Source organism: Pararge aegeria, chromosome 1, assembly GCF_905163445.1.
Source record: "Pararge aegeria chromosome 1, ilParAegt1.1, whole genome shotgun sequence".
Taxonomy (NCBI): domain Eukaryota; kingdom Metazoa; phylum Arthropoda; class Insecta; order Lepidoptera; family Nymphalidae; genus Pararge; species Pararge aegeria.
In genome coordinates this window covers 12,657,747-12,670,800 of record NC_053180.1, presented here as the reverse complement: position 1 = coordinate 12,670,800, position 13,054 = coordinate 12,657,747, and the positions used below count along the sequence as shown (strand labels likewise).

Here is a 13,054-nt window from a genome sequence, read left to right as displayed (position 1 = left end):
CTGTTGACGTAAGGACATGATGTCGGGCAAGTGTCGGTATATTGCGCAGAATAGCGGATGAAAGTTTGAATGGGAAACTTATCAGAAGTGGTACCCGGGAGAAGACGTGGGATACCGCTAGAGTTCTATACAAGTATACGGAAGGAAGGAGATACTGTTTGTAACACTAAACAAGAATCATTCTATATTTCAACATCTGAAACAAAGAATTTAGTTAAGGTGAACTTATAATAATTATTATATATCGAGTTAGTAACGCGCCTTTATCCTGTATCATATTTATAGATATCCAATCCTTGGTAAACCTAAAATAGTGACTGTTCGCTTATTCAAAAACATGCCCTCAAACTCAGTTAGTGATTTATGTGACGCCACAAAGATAGGACGTGTGATTTAAACATGCATTATGGTGTATTCATATATGTGTTTAAATTAACTTTTTTAACCTGCACCGTACTGGGCCAATATGGTGAACAATTTTTTTTTTTACTTGATCATAATATTACATAGGCTAACACTTATGTACCGTTTCACCTGCGTTAACTATGAACGGTAACGAAATGTTATATTCAATCATAATATAACCTAACTTACTAAAACGTAAACTAGTTCTAATAACATTACAATCAACAAATATTATTACCTAATTAACTTGATAGTGTATTGGGAACAGGGAAAGAGTTCATCTACAAAGTCTTGATAATACAATGTTAATAATGTAAGGACTATTGCAATTCACCATTCAACTTTGGAGGACTGCGTTGCACAAGGATGGTTAAAACCGAAACTTGTTAAAGAACCTATATACCTAATATATTTTATTCTTTATTTTATTTATATATAGGTTCTTTAACAAGTTATACTTTAGGGGTATAGCTTCTATACTCCTGACCGTTTAGCCCCCCGTTTAGACTGCATCATCACTTACCATCAGAATAGACTAAGAAAAGGGCTAACTTGGAGTGGAATTAAAAACAAAATTATAAAGGAGCTAAATTGCAAAAAAACTGACAGGAAAGAAATATTGTGACAATGAGGCACTAAATGAACTAAATACATTTGAAAAATATTAAGAAACCAAATAAATATCTTGGAAATAACTGAGAAACATAATAATATTGTTGATTTTTTAAAGACTTTAAAAAGGAGGAGTTTATGTATTCGGAAGTTTGTTTGTCTTTTTAATATAATTACTACAGACGATATGTATAAATTCATACCTATTACTTTTTTCTGATTCAATACATTTTTCATCAGACGTCTGCAATTTGATGCCACAGGAAAATAAACAGTGCATATCGCTCGCAGCATGCGAAAAACTCAAACCACTCGTTAAAACAGATCCGGTTACTTTAAAAACTTTAATTTGTGGATACGACAAATTCCTGCCTAAGGTAATGTAATTGATATTATTTTTTTATTTTTTAAATGGCTCAGCTCCTAAGGGCGTTGATACACATGCCTGTAAAACGAAATAGTAGCGTTGCATGCATGTTGCAAGGAGCGGTGATAGCCTAGTTTTTACCAAGCATCATTAATTACGGGGGGACCACGTCCGACCCCTCCTTCACATACTTGCCAGTAATTACCAAAAAATCATATGTTGTTCGATCTTCTCGCTTGCCAAATACAGGCATGCCAGTTAGCGAACATGTAGTCTATTTTTTTTTATGTGGCTAATAAAGAAAACAATTTTTTCCTGAACTTCAAGTGTAAAATTTCATAAAGAAAAATCTATTTAATTTTGTTTGTTTTTATTTCTTTTATCACTCCTGATATTTTTTAAAACATACTCGTACTTTACATTAAAAATTAATAAAAAGGTTGTTGACATTATTTAAAACAAGTTAGAAAAAATAGAGTGTCCATAAAAGTAAATGGCATGCGTAAGTAGCTGTTATACAAGTGTGCCAGGTATGAATTCATACAGGTAACTCTGATTACCTATAAGTAATAAAACCTTTTACAGGTGTGCTGTCCAATGCCGTCGATAACTATTGTTGCTTCTGAATCAGCTACCTGCCACAAAATTGAGGGCAAATCAAAATATTCATGCGTACCCTTAAAATCCTGCAGGGATATACGAAACAAGTACTTGAGGAAAACTATAACAGTACACGATATTGAAAAGTTGAGGTAAATTCACCATATGATGTAATTGTGGAGGTTTATTGGCTGGAAGCGGTGATATCCCAGTGGGACTTCGACTTCACTTTCGGGGGGCCGAGTTCGAATTTCAGGAAGCACCTCAAACTTTCACAAGTTATGTGAGTTTTAACCAATTAAAATATCACTTGCGTCAACGGTGAGGAACATCGTGAGGAAACCAGCATGCCTGATAGTTCTCCATAATGTTCTCAAAGGTGTGTGGAGTCTACCAATCCGCACTGGGCCAGCGTGGTGAACTAGCCCCATTTTATGGTTTACGGCCGATTTGCGCAGCAGGCAGCGATCCTGCTTTCTGAGTCTAAGGCCGTGAGTTCGATTCCCACAACGTATATTTATATTAGAAGTATTTGTGTATATTATTCATAAAAATATTCATCAGTCATCTTAGTACCTATACCACAAGCTACTATATTTATTTATTATTTATTTATTGTGGGAGGAGACCCGTGACCTGTAGTGGGCCGGTAATGGGTTGATATGGTGATGATGATTGGCTGGAATGAAATTAGTTTTTGATGACTTCCCTTCCCTGTCGCAGTGGTTGTATAAGTGGGAGACCCCCCGTCAGGGTCAAATTGGAAATCTATAATTTCTAAACTTTCTCTGATCTTGCCTGGTTGAAAGCTTCGACCATGACTAGTTACCATTTTACCAACATCGATGATGCTGTTAAGCGATTTGGCATTCCATTATTTGGCCAGATTAATGTGTAACTGCCACATACCCCTTTTAACCGTCACATTAATTAGGACGGCATTTCTTCACACAAGTTGGTAGGCATTTGTATTTTTTATGACACCAAATAATGTGTATAATAGAGTATTTAGTAAGTTTTACAAAAGTATATTGTACCACTAGATAGCCCTTGACGCAGTTTAAGAGGGTAGAGGGCTCGCCTTTTAGGGGCTAATTTTTGCGCGGTATTGTGCCGGAATTAGCTCTTGGCGGCACGTCAGAAATCTCACGCACCCAATGAATGGGGCGCATTCCCACCTGTTTACTTACAGACAACCGCTCATATAATTATAAATGATATTTACATATTATTTATATTGTAATAATATTTTGTTAGCTCCTAGTACATAATCTATAGACAAGCGGACCTCAACGGTCTTCTGCCCGGTTGCGTGTTAAAGCAGCGGAACCTACCGGAACTAACCAACTATGTTCTCAAACCAACCAGGAACCCATTGAAATATACATACAACGTAACGTAACGTAACGGTTTAGGCGGAGCTAGGTGATAAACATATACAGATACATGTATAAAAATCACACACATGTATAAAAGGTTTAAATCTTCCCTGCCAAGATTTCAAGACTCAAATAAACCAAATCGGTCCAGCCTTCATCGGGTTTTAGTGAGACTAACGAACAGCAATTTATTTTTTATGTCACCAAATAATGTGATTAATAGAGCAATTAATTTTTAATATAGATAGTAATATTATGTTGTATTTAGATGCAAAGGAACAGATATCATTAACGTATGTTGTGAAAATCCGAAAGAAACAGATTCACTGCGACCGGAAAAGATTCCCGACTTGAGATATGATCTTAAACCAAGTGTAGTACCTGAGGATCCATTTTGTGGCAAAGAATATTCCGTAATTAAATCAAAAATAAATGGTAAGTGGTATATGTAAGTCGAGTTATTTAAAGCTTCAATCAATGGTTTCATAAATTTATTCTTCTTTAGAGTACGTTTTCGGGCCTCGCTAAGTTACCTGCATAATTAGCGAAATAAAAATTTAAATATTACTCACCGGTATTTTATCTTCGAAGTAAATCTTTAATATTTATTATAATGACATCACTAGCATTATTATCAAAATTTCCAACCTTTTATGCGAACCCACGTATTTTTCAGGTGGTCAGAATGCACACATCTATCAATACCCTTGGCTAGTAGCTTTAATCAAAGATCAAGGGTCAGTTTCAGTTAATTTTCAATGCGGAGGATCTTTAATAAGTGACAAACATGTTCTGACAGCAGAACACTGCACTCAAACAAAGAAGTACGTATTGCCAGCCATATTTATATATATACTAACTATGTATTAACCTCGTCTACGTCCGCGATAAAATTTTGATTTGCCCTGAAATTAAAAGAAATAGGTACCGGGACCGCGTATCTAAAGCAGTAATAGTGGAAATAGCGGAAAATCTGTCCGATAATTATTCATATGTTGTCAGCACGGCTAGCATGGGCAGGAGACATTTATATCCCCGAGGAAAGGATACAAATTTATCTTCTCCCACAGCTTTATCAAATCTTAGAGCACTGTTGCACAAGTCGAAATAATATCCAAATAATATATGTGTAATAATAAACGAAGGTAAACTTCTACCAATCAGGTATACATGTTCCCGGTCTTTAGGAGGTAGACACGTTAGTTATATCCCTATATATATAATCGGGGGATATAATTTTTGTCTCCTGCCCGTGCTAGCCCTGCAGAAAATATATAATACTCTCAAGTTTATAATATTACATTTGATGTGCACCTCGAGGTGATTTAAGCGGATGCCCGTGACACCGTAGGCGTAGAATTCCTTGGGCTTGAGAATATTCCCTATGGTGCATATACCATTCTTCAGAAAGAAAGCTACCGGCAAATTTCAAATGTCCTTAAGATCAGTTTAAAAGTATATACGGTAGATGGCTATAAACAGACATAAAGTGTGTACGCCAAAGTGTGTACTTTGGCGTTATATATATATACGGTAGATGGCTATAAACAGACATAAAGTATGTACGCCAAAGTGTGTACTTTGGCGTTAATACTTATTTTAATATATTATTTTAAGGATATACCCATATGCTGCAGTTCTAATTTGAACAAGTCATCTCTTTCTTTTCCTTCGTCTACCGGGCCAGTTTCCGCATTTCACACTTCTGGTCTGTTGTACGTACGCATCCCTGTCTTATTAGCCCATTTATATATAATAATTAACCTAAATACTAATTTCGGTGTCTCTAACCTCGTAAACAGAAGGGTAGAGTGGATAAAATATTTTATGAACTGATGTACAGGTATGCTATAAAAGTAACGTATTTTCTTAATTTCAGAATTGTAGGCTTACTAATAAAAAAATCAACATAACTTTCATCCCCTATTTAACACGAGATTTTTCAAAATTATTTATATAGACTTTTGTTATTTAAAGCTTATAACCTAAATGCCGATCTAACTTCAAAACCAATAGATAGGACTTTAGACGTAAACTCCCCCTCAATGACGCCTAGTGGGTACCGCGCGATAGAGCGCCATAGATTTTAATTTTTCATTATCCATAGATACGACTTCGTAAATGATATATATGTATAATTGTAGTTAAAAAAATGTTAAATTCCCCAGGAAAATGGTGGTAGTACTCGGGGAATACAATATAGCAAACGATGGAATCGATTGTATTCAGCTGGCGGGAAACAACAAAGTATGTACAGAGGCCATTGAGGAAATTCATATTGCAAATATATTCAAATACGGAAACAAATATAGACAGAGGACTTCACTCCCGAACGATGACATCGCCTTAATCAAGCTTACAAGAGCAGTTCACTTCAGTAGTAAGTATTGTAGTATGTTGGGGTATTTTAAATGATCTGAAATAAAACTTGCCCTAACAGTGAAGGTAAACATCGTGTGGTAACCTCAATGCCTGAGATTTCTCCATAATCTAAGGCGTGTGCGAATATGCACTTGGCCAGCGTGATGGACTACGGCCTAAAGCCTTCTCATACTAAGAGGAAGCGGATGCCTGATGCGGCGAAACCCGTGCCGTGTGTGAAGATAGTCTCATAATTAATTTCGGGCAAATGTGTGCAGGTGCTTATAGCGATTGGTATAGGCGACTGACGGGGGCCCACAGTTATTACTTTTTCCCCTTCATTTCTAGAATTCATCAGACCCATCTGCTTGCCTTCGTCAGACATAACGAAATCACCGCCAGAACAACTGCAACTTTTCGCAGCTGGGTGGGGATTTATGGATACTTATGCAACTCTGAAAAGTGATATAAAACAGTATGTTTCAATGCCGTTGGTGAATCATGAGGTAGGTACTTTTCTTTGTAACGCGTTAAAAACTTCTGGAATAAGATACAAAACTTGCTGAGGTGTAGATCAGGCTCGCTGGCCTTCTGCACATTATTAGGAAACACAATGTACACAATTAAGAAATACGAAGGATATGACCATGCATACATAGTAACTTTCTACATTTTACTTGACACGACTTAAAAATGTTGTAGAAAATATTTATTTCTTGGTTTTTAGTTATATATCAAAGTCGGTTCTATTTAGTCAATAATGTTTTTCAAGTGTGAGTTATCAAAATTATAGTATTATTTGCCAGGAATATATGTATTCTCTGTATTTCTGGTTGATAAGCGGTTGATACTTGAGGTTTTGGAATAGCGACCCCGCAATGGTAAGCCCAACGTTGGTAAAACCTCGACTAGATGGATAGACGTCATCAAGCGTTCGAAATTCAGAATTATAACCTTTACCATGCGTATGTCAATCATATTTAAAACCATTATTACAAAACAATACTGCTTTATGCCAGTGGCTACAGGTGGTACAGGGGGCTTTAAAATAACAGTGTTAAGTGACATACCTTGGGTCTTTAACATATGGATTTTAATTTGTCTGAAATAAGAGCGTCAACAGTATTAAAATAATACTGCTTTAAGTTAACCTAAAGCAACACCATTTTTTTTCAGACATGTAAATTACTTTATACTTTAACTGAAATAAATGAAACCCGGATTTGCGCCGGGGGTGAATCTGGCCAAAGTACGTGCATGGGTGATTCTGGCGGACCTTTGATATATAAACGAGACAATGTCCATGAGCTCGTCGGGATTGCAAGTACTGGTCCAAAGCAGTGTGGTTTATCAAGAAAACCTCGTCTTTTTGTTAAGGTATTTCCATACATACAGTGGATAAAAGAAAATATGATGAAATAAGCCTAGTAAGAAAAATTAGGAAACTCAGACCTGAGTCCAAAAGATCCGAGTTACTTGAATATACCTAGCATATATTTAGCAAACAATGTTCCTGTAATTTAGAATATTACTATATTAATAATTGATATAAGATATTAAAATAATATATAACTACTTATTCAAGTGTTTTATTTGTTTTAAGTTTGAATCATAGAACTTTGCAGATGAACTGCGTAACACTTCGTGGCATTTACGCGCGGTAGTGTAGTTAAATCTGCTGCTTATAAGTTCGGCTGCTTAAAATTTCGGCCGATTAAGATTGAGTTTCTGACAGGTCAGGATTGAATGGACGATGTAACTTTGAAAAGGCGCTGCTTTAATATACAACGTATAAATAAAAACAATAAAAACGCCAGTCGGCAGCTTTGATTCTATTATTACTTGTTTAAGGAGTGAAAGGCTCAAGTCTGGCGTTTTCACATTTCTAGCTAATATGTAAATAATATACGGTCATGTGCATATTTTTCGACTTCCCTGGCACAGTGGTGTCCGCTGTGGTCCTATGTGGGACGATCCAGGTTCGATCCCCGGCAGGAGTCATTCAGGAATTTATAATTTTGAATTTCCTCTGTTCTGGTGAGGTTAGGAGATCGTGGCTAGTAACTACTCTACCGTCTACAAAAAATTAGCTTTCCGGTACGATGAGGAGAAACCGTTGAGGGGTAAGGATTTAATATTAATGTCTATTCTTCAAAGTTTAATACCCATTTCCATTAAGACTGCATCACCACTTACAAGCAAGTTGAGAAGTGCTAACTTTTACAAAAATAAAAAAAAATAAAAACATACTTTACACGGAACATAAAGAGAAGCACTGATTTAAATATTCCTTAAATGTTCCAAGGATTCTTAAATAAAATGAAGTTATATAACAGGAAAGCCCATGAAATTATCACGTTTAAAATGATCCACAAAACAGATTACGTTTTAAATTATACTCACCATTGAAATTTCAGTTATTTATTACGAACTTAGTCAAATATTTCTAGAATAGAACTGATTTTTTCTTCAAGAAGCTTAAAAAAAAATTAGGGCTATGCATTAGTCATAAATGAAGGAAGCTTGTTACCTTACCTACTCTAAAAAACGGACCAACTGCGAGTCATACACGCGTAACGAAGGTTCCTTACCTGGAAATAAAACAAATAAATAGTTAGAAAAACACCAAAAATCCGCATGACCATGTTTGTTGGAGCTAAGATTACTAAAGCATTGTGATAGTTTTATTAATTGTTGTATTTTTTCTGAAATATTTGCATAAATATCAATAAAGTCTAATTAGTTATTTCTTATACTTTACTTCCGAAAAGCAGGAAACTTAATTTTCCTCCTATACCTACATTATAGAGATTTTATTGGATTGAATAAACGAAGTTCTTTCTTATTGGAAAGGGCTACACGGCTTTTATATTATTATAGCCTCTTTATTTCCGTAAAGAATATTTATAAATTATTTGTACATATGTGCATGCATTCAAATTATATATATTAATTATAATTTTAATGCATGCACATATGTACAAATATCCAATATTTGTTTTTGAATTGGAAAATTTCCATATAATATAAATATATCATATATTCCCTATATATGATATATTTATATTATATGGAAATTTTGGAAAAAGTTATATGGAATATTGTATATATTATATTTTGTGCTGACGGGATACTATACTATATTCGAGTGAAACACTTTTTCACACAGCTTTTTCTGAAATAATAAATATATGCAGTGGCGGTACTACCATACAAGCCGAAATGCCCGGCTTGCGTTACAATAAATCTCCTAAAACAATTCAAAATTTATAGCAATGAGGAAATAAAAACGATGTATTAACTTTGACTCAATAGTGTATGCACACTGAGTATACAAACAATACGGCTGGAGGTGTAGCAGCAACCGGCCCATAGAATTACACTGCGCGATATCTGAACGCAGCTGTATAGAATATCCCGAACGCAGCGAACTTCGCGAAAATAAAATGCCAAAATATCAAGGTCGCGCACGAAGACCTCTCGCTTCGTCTCACTCACTCTCGTTGGCTTGCATGGGGCTTATTTTTTACTGCTTTCACCTATTGAAATGTTAGTGTTTTTAGCAGAGACAATCTAAATTATTTAATAACTTATATGGACATAAAAGCAACATTATGGGTTGAAGTTCGTCAAATTTGAACAACTTCACACTTCTCCTATAGATTGTTGTGATTCATAATTTGAAGTTTATTATTGTTTGCGGAGTAGTGAATTTCATTGTTTTTTTTTTCATTATTTATTAAAGTAAATTTTATTAACAATGAGTTCAAATTGTGTGGAAATTGTTTCTTGTGGCGGGCTCAGGTGTGTGCAAACGTTAATTGGTGAACAAAAGGTAAATTATTTCATTTTTCTGGAAAAAACGCTTATGTATTTCTAAAACTAGTAAAAATCTTAAGAGACGGTTTAATAGATCGGTACACAATACTCGTTGGGCTGTTGGATGCACCCATTCTAATAAGTTATATTGTTGGTATTGCATATTTTTTTCTAATGAAAAGAACGTTTGGAACGCGGCTGGTTACAATGATTTAAATAACTTTTTAGATGCTATAAAAAAGCACCAGAATTCACATAAACATTTGAGTGCTATTATTTATTTGTTTAATTTCGGCGAACAGCGCATAGAAACTACTTTATCCCACCAATTATTTCTATGAAATTTCAATCATAATTCGAGTGTTGACCATAATCGTAGTGATTTTAAAATATTAGTTGATATTGTTTGTCATTTGGCACAACAAGAACTACCTTTTAGAGGTCAAGACGAGTCCAATAGTTCATTTAATAAAGGAAATTTCGTAGAACTTGTATTGTAACTTTCAAAATACGATCTTGTTTTAGAAAAACTTATACAAAATCAATTTAGCGGCAAATCCAGGCTGAGTTATTTATCTAATAAAATGACATTATTCATTTCGTAGCTTATGTAATTTACGACTAGCGTCTATTTTGAAATTAATTTGACATCATTTGTTTCGGTAATTATCGATGAAACCTCCGATGTTAGCAATAGAGAACTCTGTTAATGTGTCTGAAAGTCGTACGTCGGACACACTTTACTATATTTTTTAGGGCTTGCTTATCTTCAAAACCCTAGGAACACCATTGAAGATATGTACTACGAAATCAATACTTTAATTATTTCTCATAACCGTGCAGTTCTCATAAAAAAAGGTACGCAGTGACAACCAAGATACTTAAATGTCACCAACCTCCGGATTTCTAGACAATTCATATACATCGGAAGAACAGTGCCTTTTAGCATTTAAAACCCATCGTATATAGTTATTTTTATATGTTATCTTAACGCTTAACTTACCTTTTCTGCCTCGAGGAAATATTACTTAATGGTATACCTACAGCGGATTAACATTTAGTCAGAGATATGGTCAAGAATTTTGCTGTGCAGAACTTCGCAGATATAATAATAAATGTTGTTTGAACCTAATTTTCGTAAACTCAGCACCAACAATTTTATGTGACACGCTACTAAAAGTGTAAAACTGCCTAGAAGAAACTTATTCACTCTAAATTTAAAGGTTCAATTAGCACGGTCAAAACGGAAGCTATGTTTTCACCTTCTTTATGACCATCAACATCATGATTTCATCCATGACGTCCACTGCTGGACGCATAAGTCCTTTTTTTAGAGAGTTTCAGAATCCATCTTTCTTTTACTTTATTATCATATCAAACCAAAATCTGAACCTATAATTGCTATAGGTTTCAGGCCTTAGTCCACCACGCTGGCCCAGTGCGGATTGGTAGACTCAACACGCCTTTGACAAAATTATGGAGAACTCTCAGGCATGCAGATTTCCAGGCATCAAGATGTTTTCCTTCGCCGTTGAAGTAAGTGATATTTAACGCAAAAAATTAGAATAATTAGAGGTGCGTGCTGAGATTCGAGTTCAGCCCCCCGAAAGTGGAGCCGAAATTCTCACCACTAGGCTATCATCGCTTCTGTTCTTCCTTTTATTATTCAGAAATTTTTATTTATTTATTGGCTTAAAATAAATAAATAAGTATTTGCGATGCGTATTGCAATCGAAGAAGTGAAACGCGACTTTTCAACTATGTTACGATGCAGATCGCTACGATTCGTTGCTGTTCGATTACAACAAGGTGAGGGGCGGTTGGGGACTTGTTTAAATAGTTATTAAAGTTATTCAACTATATATAATTATATCAATAGTAACTTTATTGAATTACAAAAACTATCTATTTTTTATTAGTGTTTTTACCTACACTTAGAGGATTTATCAATTTTATAAATTTATAATTTATAAAAATTTTCGGAACCGACAGGATTTGAACCTGCGACTCTCGGGCAATCGAGTAATTTAAATTTATAAAATTGTTAATTCCTCCAAGTGTAGTTAAAAACACTATGTTCCTGGAACTCCGCCATTTCATTTAATATTCACTATTTCATTTTATAAAATTCATAAATACCAGTTTCACATTTTATAAATATTTTCATTTGTTAAATAGAATAATTGAGAGTAGAAAATAGAAGGTTAGATCAGCACATGCCAATATAACCTTGTCATTGAATATTATAGAATGTCGCAATCGTCAGAAAATTTACTAACAATTTATTTTTAAATTATAAATAAACAAGTATATCTAGAGATTTAAAAAAAACTTTGCAATTTAAAATAGTTCTTTTAAACCTGTTGAATTTTTATTCACTTTGCTATTCAGAATTAATCCGTTTGAAAATATTAGAAAAAAAATAATCCCAATTGATTTTTATATTTGCCACTAGCTGGCGTATAAGTCAAAAAGCGTGGCAAGCGTGGCGACGACATATACTAACGACCAATCCAAATCATTATTGTTAAATAGCGGAAACTATACAGAGGTCTGACGTAAGCGTTACTTCCGGTACAGGAAAACAATCTGAGTTACTCCCTATTCGCGCCTAAAGAAGTTTTACTTCAAAATATTTCGACGACCTCCCTGGCGCAGCAGCAAACTTATAATTTCTGAATTTTCTCTGATCTGGTCCGGTGGGAGGCTTTGCCCGTGGCTAGTTAGCAACCTACCGACAAAAACGTTCCGGTACGATGACGCGTAAAAACCGATTAAGGATATGGGTTTAATATAACTGCCATACCTGGAGCCCTAACAGGTTAGCACTCTACCATTTTAGTCTGCATCATCAATTTCCAGCTGGTGAGATTGTATTCAAGGGCTACCTATAAAACATATATACATATATTACACGAAAAGCTACTTGTGGCCACTATAAACGCCTAGGATAACGCATTATTTTTAGGACCTCATTGCTAAAATTTATATAAATAAAATCATTCACGAAAAAATAAATAGACTACGACAATACTCACATCTCCACCTAGCCCCAAGGTAAGCGTAAGATGAGTGATGAATATTTTAATGAATATATTATAATATAGGTACATATAAACATCCAGACAATGAAAAACATTCATGTTCATCACATAAATAGTGTTGTTTTTCAGTTGTAGGACCGAAAGCCTTAGACTCAGAAAGAAGGGTCGCTGCCCACTGCGGCAATCGGCCTTCCAACAACTGTTTAATTACGCTATTTTTTGAATTCCCATGGAATCCAATAAGAATTCTACAATTTCTATTCTATTATATTTCAATTTCTAAGTATTGTTATTTACGCGTATGTGCAAGTAAGCTGGAAGCGTTCTGGGTGAAAGGCGGAGGTTCCGTGTCGTGGCATGCTCTTCGAAAGGCCTATGCCCAACAGTCGACGCTAGAAGATGAATATTCACTGGCCAGACCCGGGATCGAACCCAGGACCTCGTAATCTGCATCCGAACACGCTAAC

At 34.9% G+C, this 13,054-nt stretch overlaps 1 protein-coding gene across 1 annotated transcript in view; it reads right to left on the bottom strand.

The window, feature by feature from the left end:
• The window catches only part of LOC120634863 (nuclear factor of activated T-cells 5), a 156,337-nt gene that overhangs the window by 48,879 nt on the left and 94,404 nt on the right, over nucleotides 1-13,054 (bottom strand). The window lies entirely within an intron of this gene.